The 12,013-nt window shown below is 41.6% G+C and overlaps 1 protein-coding gene across 5 annotated transcripts in view; it reads left to right on the plus strand.

Annotated features, from left to right (window-relative positions):
- MTA3 (metastasis associated 1 family member 3) overlaps window positions 1-12,013 on the plus strand; it is a 180,686-nt gene that overhangs the window by 994 nt on the left and 167,679 nt on the right. The window lies entirely within an intron of this gene.

A 12,013-nucleotide genomic window follows, 5' to 3' on the forward strand; every position in this document is an offset into this window, starting at 1 on the left:
AATCTTTGTAGATGAGAGTGTCTGTTTTGAGAAACACTGAGACAAGACTCAGCAGGGCTTGGAAATGGATTTGTTATAGGATATGAGGATGGAGAAAAGTTTGCAGCTGCTAACGGAAAGAAGAGCCTGGCTTCACACCAGCGAGAGCCAATTCCTCAGGGAGTTGTTAAAAATACTTTCTAGAAGCATCACAAGCAACATAACAACTATTTTGTTGATTATTTGCTTCAACATTACTATATTTCCTGTTTCTCTATCTAAAAATCTCTTTAAAGTTTGTTGATTGAACCAGTTGAAGAGCTATCATATTTTAAATTAAATTTGAGCTTAGAAAACAAATTAATTTAATGACAGTACAATTTGTGTCTCCTAGGTATATTTTCATAAAGTATCTTAGAGAGATAGGTTTAAATCATTTCATTTGTTTCAAGGGTAATATTCTTACTTGATTTTAATATCATCAACCACCACTACAGCAACTATCCCCAAATCATTTTCTTAAACAAAGAAAACAATAAGATGCAGAAATGATTGGCTTGTCTCAATATAATCTGGTTTAGAAAGCATTCTTAAAGACAATTCTACTCCTTTGTACTTTGAAAAGAAGATTATGATGAGCATTATTACACCTAAATTTTTTCTGGATTCTAGATGATGTTTAAATTCTTCGTATATAAATCTTCAGGCTGCATTAAAATTTAAAGGCATCAGGCAGAATTTTAGAATTTGAAAGAGATTTTCTAGTCTCAGTTTATAAGCCCATTATTTAGGGAGGAGTAACAAGGCTTCAGAGATGTGGCTGTAACCTGCCCAAGGTTCCCCAGCCAGTAGCATCATGGTGGAGACATGGCTGGAACCAGGTTTTCTAGTTCCAGACTCTAGTGACTCCATCTCCAGGGCCTGAATTGCTGCCACAATGTCCTATCTGATCTCTGCACTCCAGTTCTTTCCTTCCTCTGTGAATCCTGTACTATGCCACTCAACAGCTCTTCTCTTCTTTTTCATCAAGTCATTCCCCAGTTCTAGAACCTAAAAGGTCTAAAGACCTAAAAGGTCTACAGTGAAACCCACACTGGTTCTTAGGGCCCTCTCTAGATTCAAATCCTGTCTGCACAACTGATTTGCTAAGTGAATTGGAACAAGTTTCTTAACCTCTTAGAGCCTCAGTTTTCTCATCCCTAGAATGGAGGTAAACATAGCTCCATCAGAGGGGTGAAATGGGAATTAAATGAGATGATGTAGGGGTGGTATATCGCTCAGGACATGACACTGGAAAAAATCTCACTTCATGTATGCCTCTATTAGCCCAGGCAGGCCATGCTTATTCTCACTCCTGGATTGTAAATAAATAAAAATTGGACAAGTGAGTTGATTCATCTAAAAATGTGACCAGTCACAAATAATTAATCCAAAATATCAAAAATTCAGTGAGAAGTTGTAACCCATATGCTGCTGAGCCTGGGTTGAAAATGGATTCCTCCATCACTTTGCACTGTGTAACCGGATGTGTTCTGGGTCCTTGAACAAGTCTAACCTCTTGAAGCCCCATTTTCTCATCTGGAAAATAAGGGTAATAGTAAGAGGGCTTTTGTGGGAAGCTGAGCTTGCTGAAGAAAAGATAGAACATAGAAAAGTCTCCCATCACCCTGCCCCAAAGCTTCATAAATTGAAATGCCCTGTGGCCAGTCCCTGCAACTTATTTATCAACTGGGCCTTAAAAAACCCTTGTTCTACTGTTAATTCATATTTCCAGATGTTTATGTTTATACCAGTTTATTTCTCAGCATCTGCAGAATCAGTGGATGCTTTAAACAGTCAGCTTTTTGAATGGAAATGGTAACCTTCCAAAGTCTCTAATTTTATATAAATGAAAGACTCTAATGACTTCACCCACTATGCACAAATACCTCTGTAGAAAGGAAGGATGTAACTTCCAATAAACTGCCCTCAGAACCACCCCAGCACACGGCCCCCACTCTTAAAGGTGAGAAACCGCCAGTGGGACATGTCACATCCCACACCAAAGCCCTTGCCTGTTTCTCTGCTCCATGACACTTTATGCTCTCATGCAAGCAAAAGGAACACTATCTTCTTTAAATTTCCAGCCTTGAGAAGGTCACTGTGAAATTACTACAGGGGAAGCAAAATTTTCGCTCTACCCTCTTAGGATTTTTGACCGAAATTGAGAATTAGATTGACATAAGAATAACCAGAGAAAAGCATCAAAATTTATTTAATACAAATTGTATATGATACTGGAGCCCTCAGAAGAAAATGAAGACCCTAGGAAGTGGCAGAACCTAAATACTTCTATACGAGGTTGAACAAAGAGAAGCAACTGTAGAAAAGTAACTAAGATGTAAGGGGAGGCTAAAGGCAGTTAAGAATTATTTTAACAAGGTCTGTTTGTCCAGAATTCTCTCAGCTTCAACTTCTGTCCTTGATGATAAGATTGGTATTTTCCTGGGGATGGGTATAACTCAGTGGTGGAGCACATGTTTAGTATACATGAGGTCCTGGGTTTAATCCCTAGTACCTCCATTTAAAAAAAAAAAAAAAAAGGTACTTTCCTCCCCATATAGAGGAGTATACCCTTATATATCTACCCCATCTATCTTGCATATGGGGGTTTTATCTCCTGCTCTTAAAAGAAAAGGGAGAGAGTCAGAGCACGTTTCTTGTACCTGATGTTTTGGTAAGTGCTTTTAGCTCAAAATAATCTTTATACCAAAGCGCCGTATATGCGGGTGGCATCTTCTCCTACCCTTCATCATTAGCAGCAACACTCTTGATGCCATTACAGAATGACCCCCCTTCTTTATATCGGCCCAGCCCTCACTCCCATCCTGCTACTATGTTGCCTTATGATGTCATGGCCCTTCCCACCACCACTCCGGGTCCCTTGTTCTTACAGTGACCTAGAGCCCTTTCCACATGTCAATACAAGCTCAGCTTTACACGAAAACATTCAACTATTACCCTCATTTTCCGAATGAGGAAATAAGGCTTCAGAAGGTTAGACTTGCTCAAGGATCCACAGCTCCTAGTAAATATCAGACCCAGTACTGAAGCCCAGAGTCTTTGCAGGCTCTCTTGCCTTCCGTGGTGGCTCACCGCCAACTCTCCTCTCTACCCAGCATCAAACACCCCCGGGAAGGGAGGAACACATTAGGTGATACCAGAGGAAATGCTCTGACAAATCTTGAATGTGGGTCATTCTACAAGAAAACTAATCCTCAGTAAGTCGCTTTCATATCCTGAAATATTTAATGAAGGGATGATATAATGTCTGATATTTGCTTGGAAATAATCAAAGACAGGGGCAAGTGGATTGAGGATCTAGATGAAACAAGACTGGCCATGAGTTGATAACTGTTGAAGCTGAGTGATAGGGTTCTTTATATTGACCTCTCCCCTCTTGTATTTATTTGAAATTGTCCAGAATAAAAAAATTAAATTCTTTTTAAACTTGAGCTTCATTTAAGCTCATTTTTGAATGTTAACAGTTATTCCTTCAAATTGGACCTGAATGCACTCTTTCATAATATCTATCATAAAGAGTCCCTTCAATCCTCCAGAGTGTAAAAAAGCTCAGCACACATTTGACCACATCTGTCAACATTTTAAATGCACACACCTAGTGATCCAGCAATTTTAACACCAGGGGTTTATCCTATAGAGGTAGTCACCTATTACACAGAGATGTGCATTTAAGGATCATTGCATTGTTTTCAATAGCAAAAGTCTAGAAATAACCTCAATGGCCATAATTAGGGGACTGGTTATTTTAATAATGGCCTATCTGAAATTAATGCTGTTGTTCATGCAGACTCATGTACAACCAATTCTAAGCCAAATTGCTAAACAAAAAAGGCCTCCCTCCTGAGCTGTGGACTAAATTATTCCCCCTTTATTTTAAAGATATCTAGATATGGATGTAGCTGTAGATACAGGATAAGATTTCTGAAAGAATACATAAATTACAGTTATGGTGGTGGTTTCTTGGATGAGGGACTGGGAAGGTTAGGGTAGAAATGAGGCCTATTTGTTACTGGTTACTGTAAACCCCTTGTCTTAATTTATTTATTTATTTTTAAACCAGTGCAAGGATTATGTTTTCAGTTAAAAAAAAAAAGAAAGAAAAAGAAAAATCTCAGCACGTATCCTCTTATCAAATTCTCTCTTTTTCCTTTGGCCCATCCTTGCTGTGTCCTGCCTTCTCTTTCTGCTCAGTTACATCTGGGGCCATGCACCTGCTACTCCCTCAGCCCGGGACGTTCTGCTCCAGAGCATGACGTGGCTTATGCCTTCTTGCCAATCAAGTCTCAGTTCAAAGTCACTTCCTCAGAGAAGCCTTCTCTGACCACCATTCTAGCATATCAACGTATTTTTTAACTCCTTTATCAGTGTTTAAAAAAAAAATCATCTTGCTCACCCACCTGTTTCTTAGTTATCATCTATCTCCCCACCAGATTCTCTGCTCATTCCTTTTGAGAGCAGGGACCCTAGGTCTAGTTCACAGCAGTGTCCCCAACTCCTAGAACAGTGTCAGGCTCCTTATTGAAGCTCAATAAATATTTGTTGAGTGAAGGAATGAATGATCATTACTGTTGATTAAAATAATGTCCTCTGAGTGCTGAACTGGCAATATCAGTGTGTGCATCTAGTGAGACTGGAATTGACCAACTTAAGAAATCCAGGCTCTTTCTGAAAAGCCACTTTCCTGTATAACAGAGTATGCCAGCTTCCTGCAGAAGCCCTACTCAGTTAGCAGGCCCCACCGTGGGTCAGTGGGTGTCCCTATATTCCTTACCCAGCAGATGCTTTAGTTAGAAAAGTTCTTAGAGTCAGCTCCAGTCAAGTCTGGGTCCCACTATCTGCCCATACCTGTCCCTGGAGGAAGGAGATGGTGTGAAAGCAGAGCAGGGGGTCCAAGGAAAGTACTGTCTGCCACTAAATTGAACACTTCAAATGGGTTAATTGTGCATTCTCTCTCCATAAAATTGTTATCAAAATAAAACGTGTCCAGAAAGGGTTGGATGTGGATCCAGGTGGTTCTGTGTGTCTTGGCTCACAAACTATAGGAAATAGGGAAAGAAATTTAAAAGGCTATTGCCTGAGTGGTAGATGGACATCTCAGAGACCCAACGGCCTGACTGGGTGCTCAAAATCGTAAGGTGAAGCTTCCCAGCAAAGCAGGTCTTGAGCCCAGATGGGAAGGAGACAGGAGAGCCAAGCAGAGAGAGAGGGATTCCCTGACTCTAACCCTTGTCACATCACAGGGCATATTCCCACAGCCTGAGAGAGGATTCTACTCACAAGAAAAATCAAAGCCATTTTCAAAATGAATGGAAAGTTCCCTGCTGTGTTCCACCCATTCTGCAAAGAGGAGAGCTGCCTTAATCAACATTAATGAACCAAAATTAACTAGTTTAGGAGTCAGCTTTCAAAAATACCTGCTGTTTTTATCCTTCTGCCCCTGTGACAATCTATTTCTCTGCCCCACAATCCTGGCCCTCCTCCCCACCTTACCCGGCACTATTATTTCTGCCTCAGAGGAAAGACTGGGGCTGGGGTGGACTGAAGCGAAGCGTATGATATTCCTGGAAATGATCTTCTCATTGTAGATGCAACCAAAATAGCATTGGCTCCACACTTAATAATTGATATACTCTTCAACAGCAATTGAATTTTTCTCCAAGGTACAGGATTTAAAATACAGGCTATTTTTCTCCAATTCTTAACTGGAGATAAAATAATCCAATTCTGTTGTGTGTGATCCCATTCCCCTTCTATGGCAAAAACCCCAGGCATTTACCTCAGTTTTCCCTGAGATATATGGTCTTGCATGTTAGCAAAAAAAAAAAAGTGCTCTTCTTAGTGGAAAGCTCAGAGATACAGCAATCTGGAAGATTTGCAGTTTTAAAAGGAGGTTTGGAGCCGATGCAATTACGTCCGAATAAGCCTGTTTCAGGCCTAGGTCAGAGAACAGAGCCCATGGCTCAGCAGAAAATGCTGAAATAAGTGTCGGCTTTAACTCCATGTGCCCATGTGGACGTGCAACTTCAGATCCTGTCCCCGTGGGACCTTCCTCTGCCTGCAAGGAACTTTGCCCTCTGCTTAATATTTGCTAGTACCTTAGGTCTTCCACGCAGGGTTTTTCCTTTCCAGAGGAAAGCAATCACAAATAAAAATCTTTGTAACAAAAGACACTGAAAAGCTTTTTATACCCTTTCACTAGCTTCTATTGTGATGGATGAAACTTCAAGAACAATGGCACTAGAGCAAATGTCTGTGTAAATCTACAAAGAAAGAAGAAAATAAGTTTACCAGGTTTCCATTGACGATGACAAGGCATTCTCTTCTCTAGGTACAGTGCGTCTTTAACTTAGATGATGTCAAGAGATTAGCAAGCACTGAATGTACCAGTGGTCTCTCTCAGTAGAGACAGGTACTTACGGAAAGGGAGAAATTGTGAATATAGCTTCCGTTGAATCAACATTAGTCAAGACTTTCAATTTATAGCTCATTGTGTTTTCACCCAGGTAACCAACTCAAGAGTGATATTTGTATTCTATATAGATTAAACATTACTGAGACATCCCCTTACTTATAGGACCCTTAATAAAAGTCCAGTTTTAATGGTGCTACACAGTCAATTCTCCCAGACTGTGAAAATGTGAGGTCTACAAGTAATTTTGCCACTTCTTTTGATTCAGTCACCATGGGATTCTAGAAGAATGTTCATTCTGCCCTCACTTCTTTCCTTTTTTTTAATTGAAGTATAGTCGGTTTACAATGTTGTGTTAATTTCTGGTGTACACCATAGTGATTCAGTTATACTGATTCAGGAATACATATATATATTCCTTTTCATATTCTTTTTCATTAGAGGCTATTACAAGGCATCTAATATAGTTCCCTATGCTATACAGTAGGACCTTGTTGCTTGCCCTCACTTATACCTGCTATATTATTAACTAAGCACATAGGAGAGGTTGGCGTTTCCAGCTACCCCTTCAGTGAGCACCCTACTTCATCTCTGCCTTAGCAAACACTCTGTTAGATGTTTAAGGTATTTTTTGGATGTTAAACCATAGTGACTTATTTTGCAAAAACCAGCTGGGGATTGGAGGGATTGTAAGGGGTAGAGTGAGAACTACTTGAAATAATCTGGTCCCTATTCAGAATTTGATAAAGGATTTTTGTAGTCATTGAGCTTGAACAGGTCAATCTTCATGGTTTTACAAATATCATTAGAACTGAGCATCTCAGAGGCTGAAAAAAAAAAAAAAGAACCTTCCTGAGAGGGCCACTAGGAGGCATGAGAAGGAAAGAGCAGTGATAGCACCCTGGAAAAGGGATAGACTCCAAGTTCGGAAGGCAGTGGCCTCCAGAGGCCGCCTGGCCAGTGGTGACACTACACGTAAAGCTGGCAAGAGACTCAGCTCCATAGACGAGTATGACCATGCTTATCAGGAACTTCAGAAGTATTCTTTGGATAGCCACGTAGCACAGAGAAATGGGTAGAGCTTCTAGGGCAGAGAAAGAGGGCTACCAGGAAGGACATTTGGAAAATTAGGCCCAGCTGAGTTGAAGCCCAGATGGTGACTGCTAGAGACAGTGAGCTGGGAATTAGGAGGAGCTGAGGGCACCAGGGAAGTACCAGGACAGCCAGGCATCCCAGGGGCAAATGGGGACTCATGCCCAGGAAGGCCCTGGAGGGGCCTCAGACTCCCATCAGACCCAGCAGTGCTGGCCCCCTTCCTCCACTCAGGTTGAGAAGCAGAAGTGAGAGCTTAAAGAATTCCAGGTCTGCAATAATGACAATTGGGCAAATCATGGTTATGTTAGGTCGAGAAAATTGTGCTCTGTTAATTTCTATGCTGTTTGTAAAAAATCTACACTTTTACATTTTCATTTGTGTGTGTGTGTGTGTTTTAAAAGCTCTTTCTGTAAAAGCTCAGTCTGTGTTTGCTAACTGAAGGAAGAGGGATTTTTGGCCATGCTTGGGTTTCAGGGTGGCAGCAGCAAAGATAAATTATTAAAAGCACCATAAATATTGCTCCCCTTTCTTTGAATCCAGGCTTTTTATTAAGCACAGAAAATGGACATAGCTTCGTGAAACTAAAGGTTTCTCTGGTTTAGGGTCCCAACTCAATCCAGCTCTCTAGGTGTCCAGATGACTCCCTCTCTCCTTCCCCAACAAAGGTTTTTAGAAATTCTAATTTTTACAAGCTTACAAACTCAAGGCAAATGTTACAGTTTTATTTGAGAAAATGGCAATCCCCTTACTTTAGGAAGAAGACTTGAAACAGTAGATTTGATTAAAGAATCTAGCAATAACCCATGAACATGAGTCCAAAGCCCATTTAAGCAGCTTTAAAATGTAGATAGAAAACAAATGAGAGAATGGGTAGCAAAGTATACAAAGAAATTAGAAGCCAAAATGGAAACAAAAGTAGGCCATGCAAAAGTATAGCATATTTGATAGGTCAGGAGATAGTAAAGGATAAAAATATAGTTGAGCCCTCCCAGTGCCCAGATTTCAGCTTCTAATACCATTCTCCAATAAAAGGAACCAGGACTCCTTGGAGAAATGGCTGATTCCAGGACTAGGGCAGGAAATATACACAATAAACCTGAAGTATCTTACACTGCCAGAAAGTAAGAAAGTACTAAAAAAACCAAAAAACCATTACAGTGATGGTCGTTTGCAAAAACAACAGCCAAGTAAACTGAAAGAGCTTGCAAAGGCCAGAGCTGGAGCAATCGAAGCAAAACAACACAGTGTTGGATTATAACCCAAAGTATAAATTAAATATCCATGAATCCATACTGATTTAAATGAATGATTGATTAAGTAAGTAAACAGGGAGAAAAGACAAATCTACCGGGTTGAATAATCCTCAATAATTTGTGTAAGTTCTCCACCCTGAAAGGAAGTAGAAAATAACTCCTTACTTCTTAAGTGTAGGTTGCTCACAGTGACGTCCTTCAAAAGAGTGCATATAGCAAGGTGGAAAAAAAAAGAGTAATTTTAAGCGGAGGAAACTGGCAAACTACCTCAGCCAGGTAATCAAGGTCAACATCGCCAATGATGTGAGGTGCTGAGAACAGCACTTCACCTCTTCAGTCTTCCCCTCTACACACACACCCACAACCCCAGTCTGTCTAATCCTGAGGAAAACATCAGACAAATCCCAACAGAGGGACATTCTAAAAATACTTGACTAGTATTCCTCAAGGTCACCAAAAACAAGAAAAGTCTGAGAAACTTTCACAGTCAAAAGAGCTTAAGGAGACATGACAACGAAATGCAGTGTGGTATCCTGGATGGGATCCAGGGGCAGAAAAAGGACAGTAGGTTAAAAACTAAGGAAATTTGAATAAACTAATAAACTTTAGTCAATCATAATATATCATATTGATTAATTAATTGTAACAAATAGACCATCCTAATGTCAGCTGTTAATAATAGGAGAAACTGAATGTGGGGTATATGGAAACTCTATACTACTTTCTCAATTTTTCCATAAAGCTAAAACTGCTTTAAAAATAAAGTTTAGCCCTTAAAAATGCAATTTGAAATAAACACCAAATTTAAGATTTTTTTTAATGCAGTTGAGTTCAAGAAAAATCTAAACACAAACCAGGGTTGCAGGTCCATGACAGGTCTCAAAGAGGGAAGGTAAGTGTGTTAGAGACACTTTGAGTCGTGGTTGCCTGAGGACCTGACTGTTCCTTAGTCCACCTTGATGGCCCCTTCTCCTGCCTCTGCCCGCAAGTCTGAGTGTGTTCCCAACCCTACACATGCAGGTCCTTCTTAGATCTCCCATCCTTTTTCAGTTGCCCAAAGAACATCTCCATCTGGATGTCTCACAAGCACTACAAAAATCAACTCGTTCCAGAACAAATCAGTGACCCTCTTGATTCCTCTCTTGTGTAATTGTACCACCAGCATCTGTTCTGCCCAGCCTCATGCCTCAAGATGCTGCCCCATAAGTATGAGAACACCTGTGTGTTATGAGCAGGCTTCCTAAAACTGGTTCCTCAGTGCCCCATCGAATCCTTTATACTTTTTCCTATCTCCGGCCACTTCTGTTATTGGCTCTCACTCATTCTTTGGTTCCTCTGCTGCCCCTTTACTCCACCCAGACATCCCAGCTCCTAGTTCTGGCCTCAAGTCCTTGACTTTGATAAATGTCTCATTCCTCTGTCCTGGCATCTCCTAGAACTCACAGACCAGTGACAAACCCCTTATTGGCATCATGTCTTTGAGACTGGCTGTGTAGACAGACTGTAAGGTAATCCTCAATGATTTCTTGGGTCATCCCCTCCCCTTGAGTGTGGACTGGACCTAGTGACCCACTTCTAAAGAATAAAATACAGCAGAAGCGATAGGATGTCATTTCCAAGATTAGGTTACAAAAAGACTAAGGCTTCCACCTTGGGTACTCTCTCTCGTTTGCTCCCTCTGAGGGAAGCCAGCTGTCATGTCGTGAGTTGTTCTACAGAGAATCCCACATGGAGAGAAGCTGATATCTCTGATCAACAGTCAGAGAGGATCTGAGGTCTGTCAATATACATGTGAGTGAGCTGGCAGATCCAAGGCGGTACCTTGTAAAGACTGTGGTCCCAGTCAGCAAAGTGACTGCAGCCTTGTGAGAGACTCTGGATCAGAGGCACCCAACTAAGCTATGCCCTGATTCCTGACCAAGGAATTTGAGATAATAGCTGTTATTTTGAGTTGCTCACTTTTGGGGTAATTTGTTAGATAGCAATAAATAACCAATACACTTCCAAAAGCTTTGTACTGCCTTCACAGGCAACTCAAATTGGGTATAGCCCAATGGCACACAGACACACCAGATATCATCACACAGAGCCATGGGTCCAGGGCACACAGAAGGAAAGAATGAAGCTCGAGAGCAGGCAGAACCCTTCCCTTCTCATTAATTTAAGCCAATTTGGGAAGCCCTTTGTCAAACTGGCTAATCTAAGGCTGGCTAGTTGCCAGATAGTTGCACCAGATTTCTTCTAAGGTTAGTCAAGCTGTCAAGTTCCCAATACAAATAGATATTTTCCTAACCTTTCCAGCTGAGTGATGGAGGCCAGCTGAGCAGTCTTCCTAATATTAAACCCAACTGGGGAAACAGAAGAGAGAGAAAGTTAAAACCAGCCTCCCTCCTTAACTCCAACATGCAGTAGAATCGTAAGGGGTTACTATCTGCAGAATATAAGATATCTGTGTCTCCAGTTCAGAGTACAGAGTTAGAGCACTGTGGCATCTCTGGGCGGGTCAGGGCAGATGAGTTGTGGCCCCTGCCTGGTATGTGCTTGCTTTGGAATAACGTTGTTCTTGGCACCCACTTTCAGAAAGGAATGGTCAGCCCCTCTGAAATGAGATACCTAGGCAAATGGCCTGGCAGAGCTGAGGGTCCCATGCTTTTGTCTTAGAGAAAGACAGGAGGCTAAAGTGTGATCTTAGTGGTGCAACAGAGACTGGACCGAGCCTCCATTCCTCCCTTGGGTCCAACCACAACCAGGTGATAGCAGAAGATTCAGGGCTTCCAGAAGCCCATAGACCCACACCTATGGCTGGGGCTTATCAGACCCTCAAGGTGTCTTCCAGAGCCTCCTGTGAAGCATAAAAGTGGCAAACTGGGACTCTACCAAGATTACCACTGTCTAGTGTATGCCCCAAACTTACACACATTTTCAAAACCACCTCTAAGGCCCAGCTACTTCGAACAGCCTGTCCTGCTCTTTGGCTGCTGCATCTCCCCTGCTGGGTACCAGCACCTAACAAATTGAAACGTGTAAGGCTTCCTGAACCAGGGCATGGTCAGGTATTTGAATAATAATCCCTGTGACAGTTTTCTCTTCTCTGGAAACAGATTCAATACACAGGTGGCACCCAGGGGTCTCTTCTGTGTCTCTCCTCTGTGCTCCTGGCTGGAGCGTGCTGATAGGGGTTGACAGCTGGCCCAGCCTGGGACAGCCATGTTCT

The sequence above is a fragment of the Camelus bactrianus genome, chromosome 15 (genome assembly GCF_048773025.1).
Source record: "Camelus bactrianus isolate YW-2024 breed Bactrian camel chromosome 15, ASM4877302v1, whole genome shotgun sequence".
Lineage (NCBI taxonomy): Eukaryota > Metazoa > Chordata > Mammalia > Artiodactyla > Camelidae > Camelus > Camelus bactrianus.